Genomic DNA, 10,134 nt, shown 5'->3' on the forward strand with positions numbered 1-10,134 from the left:
TTTTTATTTAACTATTACTATAGGTCACACTAGGCCTATGTGTTGACAGTGATAATTTTATAGGCAATATTTCTATTCTTGAAGGAGTTCCAGGTATTGAGACCAGAGCTGAAACAGTAATCTAGTAGAGGAAAATGATGTCTCAACTCTACTATACACTATGCTCTTCTGAATGTCACCTTTTCCTGAAGTCATGGGGGTGAGTTTTAAAAAGAAATCTAACCAATTATTGATCCTAGATATTCAAAAATCAATGCAAAAACACAAGAAACATAAAAACCCAAAGCAAGGTGATTCCTCTAAACATTAAAAAATTTCAGAGTAATGGTCTTCAATGAGAGTGAATTAAATGTAATCCCAGACACTGAATTCAAAGTAATAATTTTTCGGCTACTCAAAGAAATCTAAGAAGCTACATATAAACTCATGAATAAATTTCAAGAGAACACAAATAGCAAAATGAAATAAAGGAAGTAAATGCAGTATATGAATGTGAAATTCAATAAAGAAAAACAAATACTAAAAGTACTTTGGAAATTAAAATAGTAATAAGTCAAATGAAAAGCTCCACAAAAGTCCTCACTAAAAGAATGTCTCAAGGAGGATACAGAATACTAGGTCTTCATGATAAGGTAACCCCAGCGTAGGGGAATGCCAGGACGTGGGAGAGGGTGGGTTGGTGAGCAGGGGCGGGGGAGCGAATAGGGTTTTTTCCTGAGGGGAAACCGAGAAAGGGGATATCATTTGAAACGTAAATAAAGAAAATATCTAATAAAAAAGAATATAAAAAATGATAAGATAAAGGATTGGACGATTCAGACAATGATAAGGATACATTAACAAGAGAAGAGCAAAGATTCATTGTCCATGGAACACTGTGAAAAGAATAATGACATAGAAAGATAAGAATTTTGTGATAAAAGCAAAGAAAAAAAAACTAGTATATGTCTACTATACCAAGCAAAGGTACCTGTCATAGTTAATAAAGAACTGCTTTCCAACATTAAAAAAATCACAACAACCAAGCCAGCTTTGCAGGAGATACACGAAAGAACCTCTCATTCACAAGAGTAAGATAAAAACATCCACGAAGCTGCAGGAAAGAACAAACCACAACAGAGCACGAGTTAAGCAAACGAGGAATAGAAAGAAATTACAAAGTGCTGAAAATTAATATGTACCTTTAGAAAATAATTATAAATGATGATAGCTTCAATTGCCCTCATCAAAAGACACAGGTTATTAGATCTCATTTAAAATGACCCATTTGTTGTCTCTGGGAAGTGCACCTGACTACCAGGGGAAACCTTGAGATTAAAGGACAAAAAAAGTATTCTAGGCAAACAAACTAGGAAAGAAGCAGGTGTCCCTGTTCTAACATTGTACAAAGTAGACTTTAAACTAAAATAGGAGAGATGAAGAAAATCAACTCATAACTAGTTAGGGGGAAGGTCCTGAAGAAGATGACTTTACACATATGCACCAAAGGCAGCTGCAGCTGATTTCAAAAATCAACATGGCCTGCCTGTGGCCAATGCTGCATACTAAAAGAAGAACTCAAGCATTTACACCAAAACTAGGAACAGAATAAGGTGCTCAGTTCCTGTAATTTATTCAATATTGTACTTGAAATGTTAGCTAGAGAAATTAGAGAAGAGGAAGAATTAAAAGGAATAAAAACAGAAAGGAAGGCCAAAGAATCCTATTTGCAGATAATAAGATTCAATGCATGAGACTCTCACGACTGACATAAAACTACTAGAGCTGGCCAGGCAGTGGTAGCTCACGCCTTTAATCCCAACACTTGGGAGGCAGGCAGATTTCTGAGTTCAAGGCCAGCCTGGTCTCCAGGACAGCTAGGGCTACACAGAGAAACCCTGTCTTGAAAAACCAAAACAAAACAAACCAAAGCAAACAAACAAAAAAACTACTAGAGCTGATAAATATTTTCAGCAAAATTAGTAGAAAATTAATAGTTTTCTTATATTTTAAGGACAAAAATTACCTTAATTTATATCTCATAATGTATATTGTTACAAAACTACATTAATTTATATATGTCCTTATATACCAATAACAAAATTTACAAATATTTTACCAATAACAAAATTACAAATAACAAAAATATTTTGGAATAAATATAACCAAGAAAGTAAAAGGTTTCTATAATGAAGATTTGTAAGCACTGAAGAAAGAAATTGAAGAAGACACTAGGAGTAGGAAAACCTCCTATGGTCATGGATTGCTGATCTAATATTATAAACATGGCTTTACTACCATAGCACTCTACAGAGTCAATGCAGTTCCATCAAAATTCTTGTGCCTGATGCCATTCTTTACTGATATAAGAAAAACTATCTTAAAATTTATGCGGATGTATAAAAGACCCAGATATAGACATCGACATGGGCAAGGACTGATGAACAGCACTCCAGTCACTCAGGCAATAATATCAGTGACTACTAAATGGGCCCCCATGAAAGTAAAAGGGTTCTATTGGGCCAGCGAGATGGCACTACAGATAAAGGCACTTGTCCCTAAAAACCGCCCTAGAAGTTCCCTCCCTGGAATTCATGGTAGAAGGAGATAATTGACTTCTACAAATCATCCTCTGCAAACACGCAGGTAACCACAATGGGTTGTTTTGACACACAACAAAGACATACATGTAATTGTTTGGAAAACTGTGAAAGCTTCTACACAGGAAAGGCAACAGCTAACTGAGTAAAGATGCGACTACAGAGATGCTTACACATCAATGCTCATTGTATTTCTTAGAACAAGATTTGATGTATGCCACAAACACTCTCACTATGTAGGCAAAGATGACCCTGAACTCCTGATCCTCCTGTCTCCACCTCCCAAGTCTCCTGTCTCCACCTGCCAAGTCCCAGTATTACAGGAATGGGCCAGTAAGCCTTGTTTTGGGGGTGCTGAGATCATGGCCCAGGTTTCCTGAATGTGAGGCAAGCATTTTTCCCGTGTGCTACAGCCTATCCCATTTTAGTATTTACTGGAGCATTAGTCACAATTGCTAGGTTATGGGACTAACCTAAGGAGCCCCAAAAATGAGAAATGGGAAAAGAAAATGTGATATATGTACACACTGGAATTTTTGATAGCCATAAAAAAACAAAGCTATGGCATTTCCAGGAAAATAGATGTACCTGGAGATGATTACATTCAGTAAGTTAAAGCAGTTCCAGAAAGATAAGCATGGTATGCTTTCTCTCACTTGTGGTTCCTACATTTTCTACTGATACACAGAGTTGTGTATGTGGAATTCAAGAGTAGAAGCAGAGATATCTAGAGGCATAAACAGGCTAACATTGGGGTATGAGGAGAGGTCAGCAAAGGGCAGATGGGAGCATGGAGTGTGGTCATCATAGGATACATACTTGGAGGAAAATGTCCTTTGCAACACCGCACAGTGCATATTAATTAATATACAGAATGAGGCTTGGGAAGAAAGGAAGACAGAGAAGAGATACCAAGCTTCTAAATGGAGCTAGTTGGAAATGGTAAACACTACCTGATGTGTTCACTGTTATAACTTCTGTCTGCATCATATATGTGGCCTGTAAGTTTTCACATTGAGCATGCAGTGGAAGTGTGGGGTCAACAAAGCAAAGCATAGACATCTTGGCTACAAACACATGGAGGAATAGAGAGGTAGATAGATAGATAGATAGATAGATAGATAGATAGATAGATAGATAGATAGGTAGATAGATGATAGATAGATAGATAGATAGACAGATAGATACATAGATAGGTAGATAGATAGATAGATAGATAGATAGATAGATAGATAGATAGATAGATAGATACACAGACAAACAGGCATATATTAGCAAGGGGTGTGGCTCTGTGGCAGAGATCTTTCATGCTTGTAACCCTGCCTCCCTTACTCAACAGAGCAAAGAAAAGACAAAATTAAAGATAAATATCAGCAGTCCACTAGACTTTGGGTAGAAGCATGGATATACAGGTGGAACACAGGGCATTTTTAGAGAAAAGAAGCTTTGTGTCATAGTACAATAATACCTAGATTTTTTTTTCATTTGTTAAAGAACATAGAATGCACAGTAGAAAGAGGCCCTAAGTTAAACCATGGTCTTCAGAGGTGTGTCTGTGTAAGTTCATAGAAAAATGCACCACTCTGATATAGAGTGATCATAGTGAGAGACTCTGCTTTCTGGTCAACTCTGCTGTGCACCTCCAATTGCACTGAAAGACTATTCATTCATTATGTCTACAATAAGAAGGCCCAAACCCAGCAGTAGGCATCCCATGAATTCCTGCACTTGTTTGTACTCCTGGTCGTCTTGGGAACATTCATAATAATATCCATAATAATGAAGTTAAGATGAGAGCAAGAATCAAAGTGCTGGAGAAAAGCATACAGTAGGATGTTACATATCTCAGCTGCCTCACCTGACTGCAGACTTCAGAACAAAATGGGAGCCTGTACCAATCACCGTGCTGAAGGAGAGAGAGGTCAAAGACTGGAAGCATTTCTTGTTACTTCAAAAGCCCACCAAACAAATACTTAAGGACATGGCAGTCATCAGAAGGAACATAGTGAATATAATCATGGGAATTAAGAAGAGAATTCTTTACTCTCTTCATTTCGGATAATCTCAATTGTGTTTAAATATCAGAATTCTCTACAAGACCACATACATGGAGAGCACTGTGTAAAAGACCCTCTTCCTTTCTAAGCCTCACCCACTAAATCCATCCCTCAAGACTGGCAAAATTTTGATGTGCGCATTCTTGTCTTGTCTGTAATTGAGAACGACTCTATTTGTGTAACAATAGTAACTCGTGATGAAATATACACATTTGTCATCACTGTTCTGAATTGTAGTTGCATTCCCTTATCAGGACCCACTGAGGGGAATGCTAATAATGGCTCCTGTGCAGGCAAAGAAGCAAGGCCCAGGGACGTGTAATAATTTTCTCATTAAGCATCAGGTCATGTGGTAGGAAGTAGTCCAATAACACAATACCATTTAGGTTATGTATTTTGTGTGTGCACATGTGCAGGCACACATGCACGAAAGCTTTCTGTTAATCACCTCATTTTATCCTGCCTGTTTGAGTCCCAAAATCACACTGCTTTCTATAAGAGTGTGTTGCTTGCATTGGGGCAAATGTGGGCCATCTGAGCTATCTGTAAACAGCTGTGGACAATATTTGACAATAATGATGACTTCTCGGGTGACTTTAACTGAGCAGCTGCATCAGCTCAAGGAAAAGACATAGCTTTGAAATAGACTGATCGTTTCAGAATATAGTTTAGACTTTTAAAAACTCAACATTATGTATTTTAATAGTAATATACTTGTCAATTTACCTTTGGATCCAATAAACACTTCTTAATTCCTTTGAGGTTCAAGAAGAAAAAAGTAGATAAACATTGACAATTTGTATAGTGTCACTTGAAGAAACAATATTTCCGTATGAGTTTACATATGTACTTCTTTAAAGTTCTTCCAGCGTCAAATTCTGTATCGGCACTAAGTGTACAAAAAGGCTATGAACTGTAATCATCAAACAAGACAAATGTTTCTATATCCAAACCTATTTTCAGGGTTGACAAGGCAGTCAGAGCTGGGGATCGGAGTTCACCCTCTGGAACCCATAAAACTATGGAAGTAATGGAAGGAGAGAACCAACTCCTTTCATCAAGTCATCCTATGGCCTCCATATGTGGACCATAGCTTACAAACACATTCACCTGCATGCACACACACAATAATTTAATAATAATAATAATAATAATAATAATAATAATAATAATAATAATAGCAGTGAATTAATGCTTTTTAAATTTACTTACGTAGGCAGCAAGATTGCACAGTGGGTTCATAAACTTGCTGTCAAGTCTGATGATCTGAATTTAAAACCCAGAAGTCATACAGTGGAATGAGAGTACTGATTCTCATAAGTTGTCATCTGACCTCCACATGTATGCCCTAATGTAGACAGACAGACAGAACACACACACACGTAAATGGATGCAAAAAAAAAATTTACAGTCAATTGCTATGATCACCAAAATATACAGAATGAATTTTAGTTATTTTTAGCAGCCACTCTCCTCCCCTATCTCCATGCCCCTTCCTCTCCACTTACATCCTTCTTCCCAATAAGGTCCCCCTGGCCACCACACCTTACGGGTGTGACCCACTGAGGTTGCAGAAGCATGGATTGTTCACTTGAGAAGAAGAACTTCTAGTAGCTGCTCCACTGAAGAAAACGACTCCCTCTCCTCCAATAATCACTACCCACCATAGCTCCTCAAGGAGGAGTAGAACTGCGCAAGCTCCTCCCCTTTCCATGACGAAATGTTGGCATGCCCAATCTGCGCAGGTCTCATGCCGGTAACCACACAACTGCAGTGAGTTCATGAGTCCAACCTCCGTGTCGTGACCAGAAGAATGTTTTTGCATCACACTTCCCCATCCCCTTCTTCCTGCCTCTCTTCCATGATATCCCCCAAGCCTTCGATGGGTGATAGAGACGTCCCATTTAGGGGCAAACATGCCACTATTCCCTGGTTTGGGCACTTCGGTTATGAGTCTTTGCATTGATTGTTGGCTGATACAACTAGGAACTGCTCTAGAGAGGATTGAAAGTAGCACTAATCTATGGATATGTGCATGAGTATTTAGAAGGTAGTTTGGCCACATGACCATTAAGCAAAATGATAGTAGTAGCCTTCCCACTCCACTCCTATCAGGACCTGTGACTTTTGACCAAATTTATAGTGCCAGGCACTTGCTGCTCTTGCATGAGACCTGAATTCAGCTCCCAGTACACTATAGTTCATAATTGTCTGCAACCCAACTTATAATGTGTCTTCTGGGGCCTGTGGGCACCAGGCATGCACACAGTGCATATGCATATGAGCAAACATCCATATACATAAAATAAAAATAATATCTATCTTTTTTTAAAAAAGTAAAAGAAAGAGAGCCCAGTGAGGTTATGATGCCTAAAGTCATTCAGTCAATGGGAAGAGCCAGGTTCTCCAAGCCAAGTCTTATATAGATTTCACTATGGCATGGGGAAGCATTACAAAATACCTAATATACAATTTATTCCAGTCTTGATAGAAGTTATTCATTAACAGGTTTCAAAAAATACAATAATTCTTTCAAAGTGAATGAGAGAAATATTTCAAGTATATCCCTCAAAAGTTGTTTACTTTTATACAAGACACCAATGCCTTTAGGCCACAGATATAATAACTATATCTACAACGTGTGCTGTGTGCTAGAGTGTCAATGTACTAATCTTTTAGTTAGGCCTCAGTCAGCTTTGCAGTGAAAGCAGTTCTTGAGTCAACAAAACTTCACTTTTGTTTGTGGTTGTTTGACTGAATAGCCTGAGGGAAAAGAGAAAACTCCTAGGAAAGCGATGCCATCTAGTGGTGGAATAAGGCAGAGGCCATGTCCCTGCAACATACAATGTAACTATTCAGCCTTTTAAGGGAGTGAAATACTAGATTCTAATGAGATAGATGCAAGCTGTCGCTTTCTTGTACCGCCATAAAGCCACACCTCATACCTTCCCTGTCGTGATGAACTGTATCCCTTAAATCATGAGTCAATGTAAATGTCTCCTCCCTTGAAAAGTGAGAAAAAAATGAAACAGGGAGGTACAAAAAAAATACCAAGCAGTGCTTAAAGCGTGCAAGAACCTTGAAAACACTGTACTAATGGGAAAAGCTAAATGAAAAAGTTATATGGGGGCACAGTTTCTCTTACGAGCGATGTCTGGAACTGGTAAACGCATGGAGACAGATGCGGGTTTGGCAGGGTCTGAGAGTGGAGACTCATGAGCGTGACTCTCTTGTCTGATGAAAATGTCCTAGAACTAGATCCTCTGCAATGTTCTAGCTACTGTTCACTGTTGTGTTCTAGGTGTCAGAAAAACATGAGGGTGTAAAAGCCAGTTTCTGTGCCAAAAAGTTAAACTTCAATGGCAAAGAGTCTTATATCTATATAACAACAGTAGAAAACGGATGGGATCCGGACTCTGGGATACAAAGGATTAACTTCTCTGGTCAACTGGAGCAGGGAACTGGCACCTCTTGGTAGGGGTCCAGGCAAAACATTGAGCAGAAAAACATCTGGAGAGTGGACCACAAGAGAACCAACACCCTGCAGAACCTCAACTCATTTCAGAAGCCCCCATTTGTCCCTCAGTTCACTCCTTCCTGCCCGTTGGTGCAGTTGGGGAGAAGCATTACAGAAAACTCTCGCCTCACTGTCATCATGTCTAAGACAGTGCCTTGGCAACTGGAAGTCCCAAGGAGTCGGGAAGTTGCCGATGCTCTTCTTCAGAGTGCTTAGCTTCAAAGGGATTGATGAGAGTCTCAGAAGCCATGTTAAGCAACGGGGAACCCTCACTGACTGTGTGGTAATCAGAGATTCCAAAGACCAAGTGAGTGATGCAAGGTATGCATTGTGGAGGATGTGGATGCAGCTATGAATGTAACGGTCACACAAGGTGAGTGGAAGAGTTGAGGAACCAAAGAGAGCTACCTCAAGAGAAGACTCTCAAAGGCCAGTTATTGCCCTACATCTGAGGAGATCTTAGTCAGTGGCATTAGAGAAGACACCGAAGAACAACACAGTATGGAGAAACTTAAGTGATTAAAATCATGACTGACAAAGTGGTAAAAAAAGAAAGACTTTTCTTTTGTCCCCTTCGATGACCATAACTCCGTGGGTAAGATTGTCATTCAGAAACACCAGACTGTGAATGGCCACAACTATGAAGCAATAAAGCTTCGTGGAAGCAAGTGATGTCTAGTGCTTCATCCAACCCAAGGGATCCAGGTGTTTTCAGAAACGTTGGTGGTGGTCCTGGAGGTGGTTTGGATGGCAATAGTCGTTAGTGGTTGAAGAAACCTCAGTGTTCATGATGGCTTTGGCGGCAGCCATGTGATTGTGCATGTGACAGCAGTGAGGTTGGCTAGAATGGATTTGGTAGTGATGGTGGTAATAGAGGAGGTGATCTTGGTTACTTGAGAGAAAGCCGAAGCTATGGAAGTGGTGAGCAGGGTTATGGAAACCAGGATAGTGGCTATGACAAGAATGGCAGCCATGACAGCAATGGAGGTGATGGGAGACTTAGACAGAGGTGATGGAGATGGTGGAAGCTCCAATGACTTTGGCAATAAGAACACTCAGTCTACAATTTTTGGACCAGTGAACAGGGTGGGGGTTAGGGGCAGAAACTCCAGCCCTGACAGTGGGGAAGGGCAGTACTTTGTTGAACCACAAAACCAAGATGGATGTCGTAGTTCCAGCAGCATTGGTAGCTATGGCGGTGGCATGAGTTCTAATCACTACCAGGAAACAAAGTTCAGCAAGGGTCAGAGAAGGCATGGGTCACAGACGGTCTGTGACCTCAGCCAAGCATAGGTGGCAGGGCCTAGCCACCACAAAGAAGACATGCTTTAGTCAACATTCGTGTATATGGACAGAAGAAAAATCCCTGCTGGACTGTCTTGGTGACTGATTATACAGCAAGTTGTTTTTGCTCCTGTTCTGTGCAAAGGTATAAAGTTATCTGACAAAGGGTTTCAATGTAGACCTCTCCACCCATGATGTTAATTGCTAAACCTATAATCTTATCCTGATCCTGAATACATGTGTCTTTAAAAAAAAAGTTTAAAAGCACCACAGAGAAGTAATGTGCACTGATGTTGGTCTTCCAGCAGAGATTCAGGCACCAATACTCTGCTCCTACCTTGAAGACACATGGCAAATATCTAGAAGAAAATTTCTTGGTACTTGCTCTGACTGGTAATGAGAAATAATTTGTGGAGTTCTTCCTTCCATACAGTCATCCAAAGAATATGAAAAAGCAAGGAAACAGTTGCAGTAGAGAAATCAGAGAATAACTATGTCAACCAGGGTATCAGAGTCAATGTTAACACAGTGAATCAGGGTGGGAGTTCATACCCTTGAGGCAGTATGGGAAGAATGATGTTCTGTCTCTGGGATTTCCCTCCCCCAAACCCATAGCCCCGACCTAATCAGGAAGCAACACTCAATCCCAGTTGAGAGACAGGCTACAAAACACTTACCAAATATTTCCCTAGATTTT

General features: G+C 39.8%; 1 pseudogene; it reads left to right on the forward strand.

Annotated features, from left to right (window-relative positions):
• The first annotated feature begins 6,386 nt into the window (after positions 1 to 6,386).
• LOC116101448 lies at positions 6,387 to 9,446 on the forward strand (annotated as a pseudogene).
• Positions 9,447 to 10,134: the final 688 nt, after the last annotated feature.

This window comes from Mastomys coucha, unplaced genomic scaffold, assembly GCF_008632895.1.
Source record: "Mastomys coucha isolate ucsf_1 unplaced genomic scaffold, UCSF_Mcou_1 pScaffold21, whole genome shotgun sequence".
NCBI lineage: Eukaryota > Metazoa > Chordata > Mammalia > Rodentia > Muridae > Mastomys > Mastomys coucha.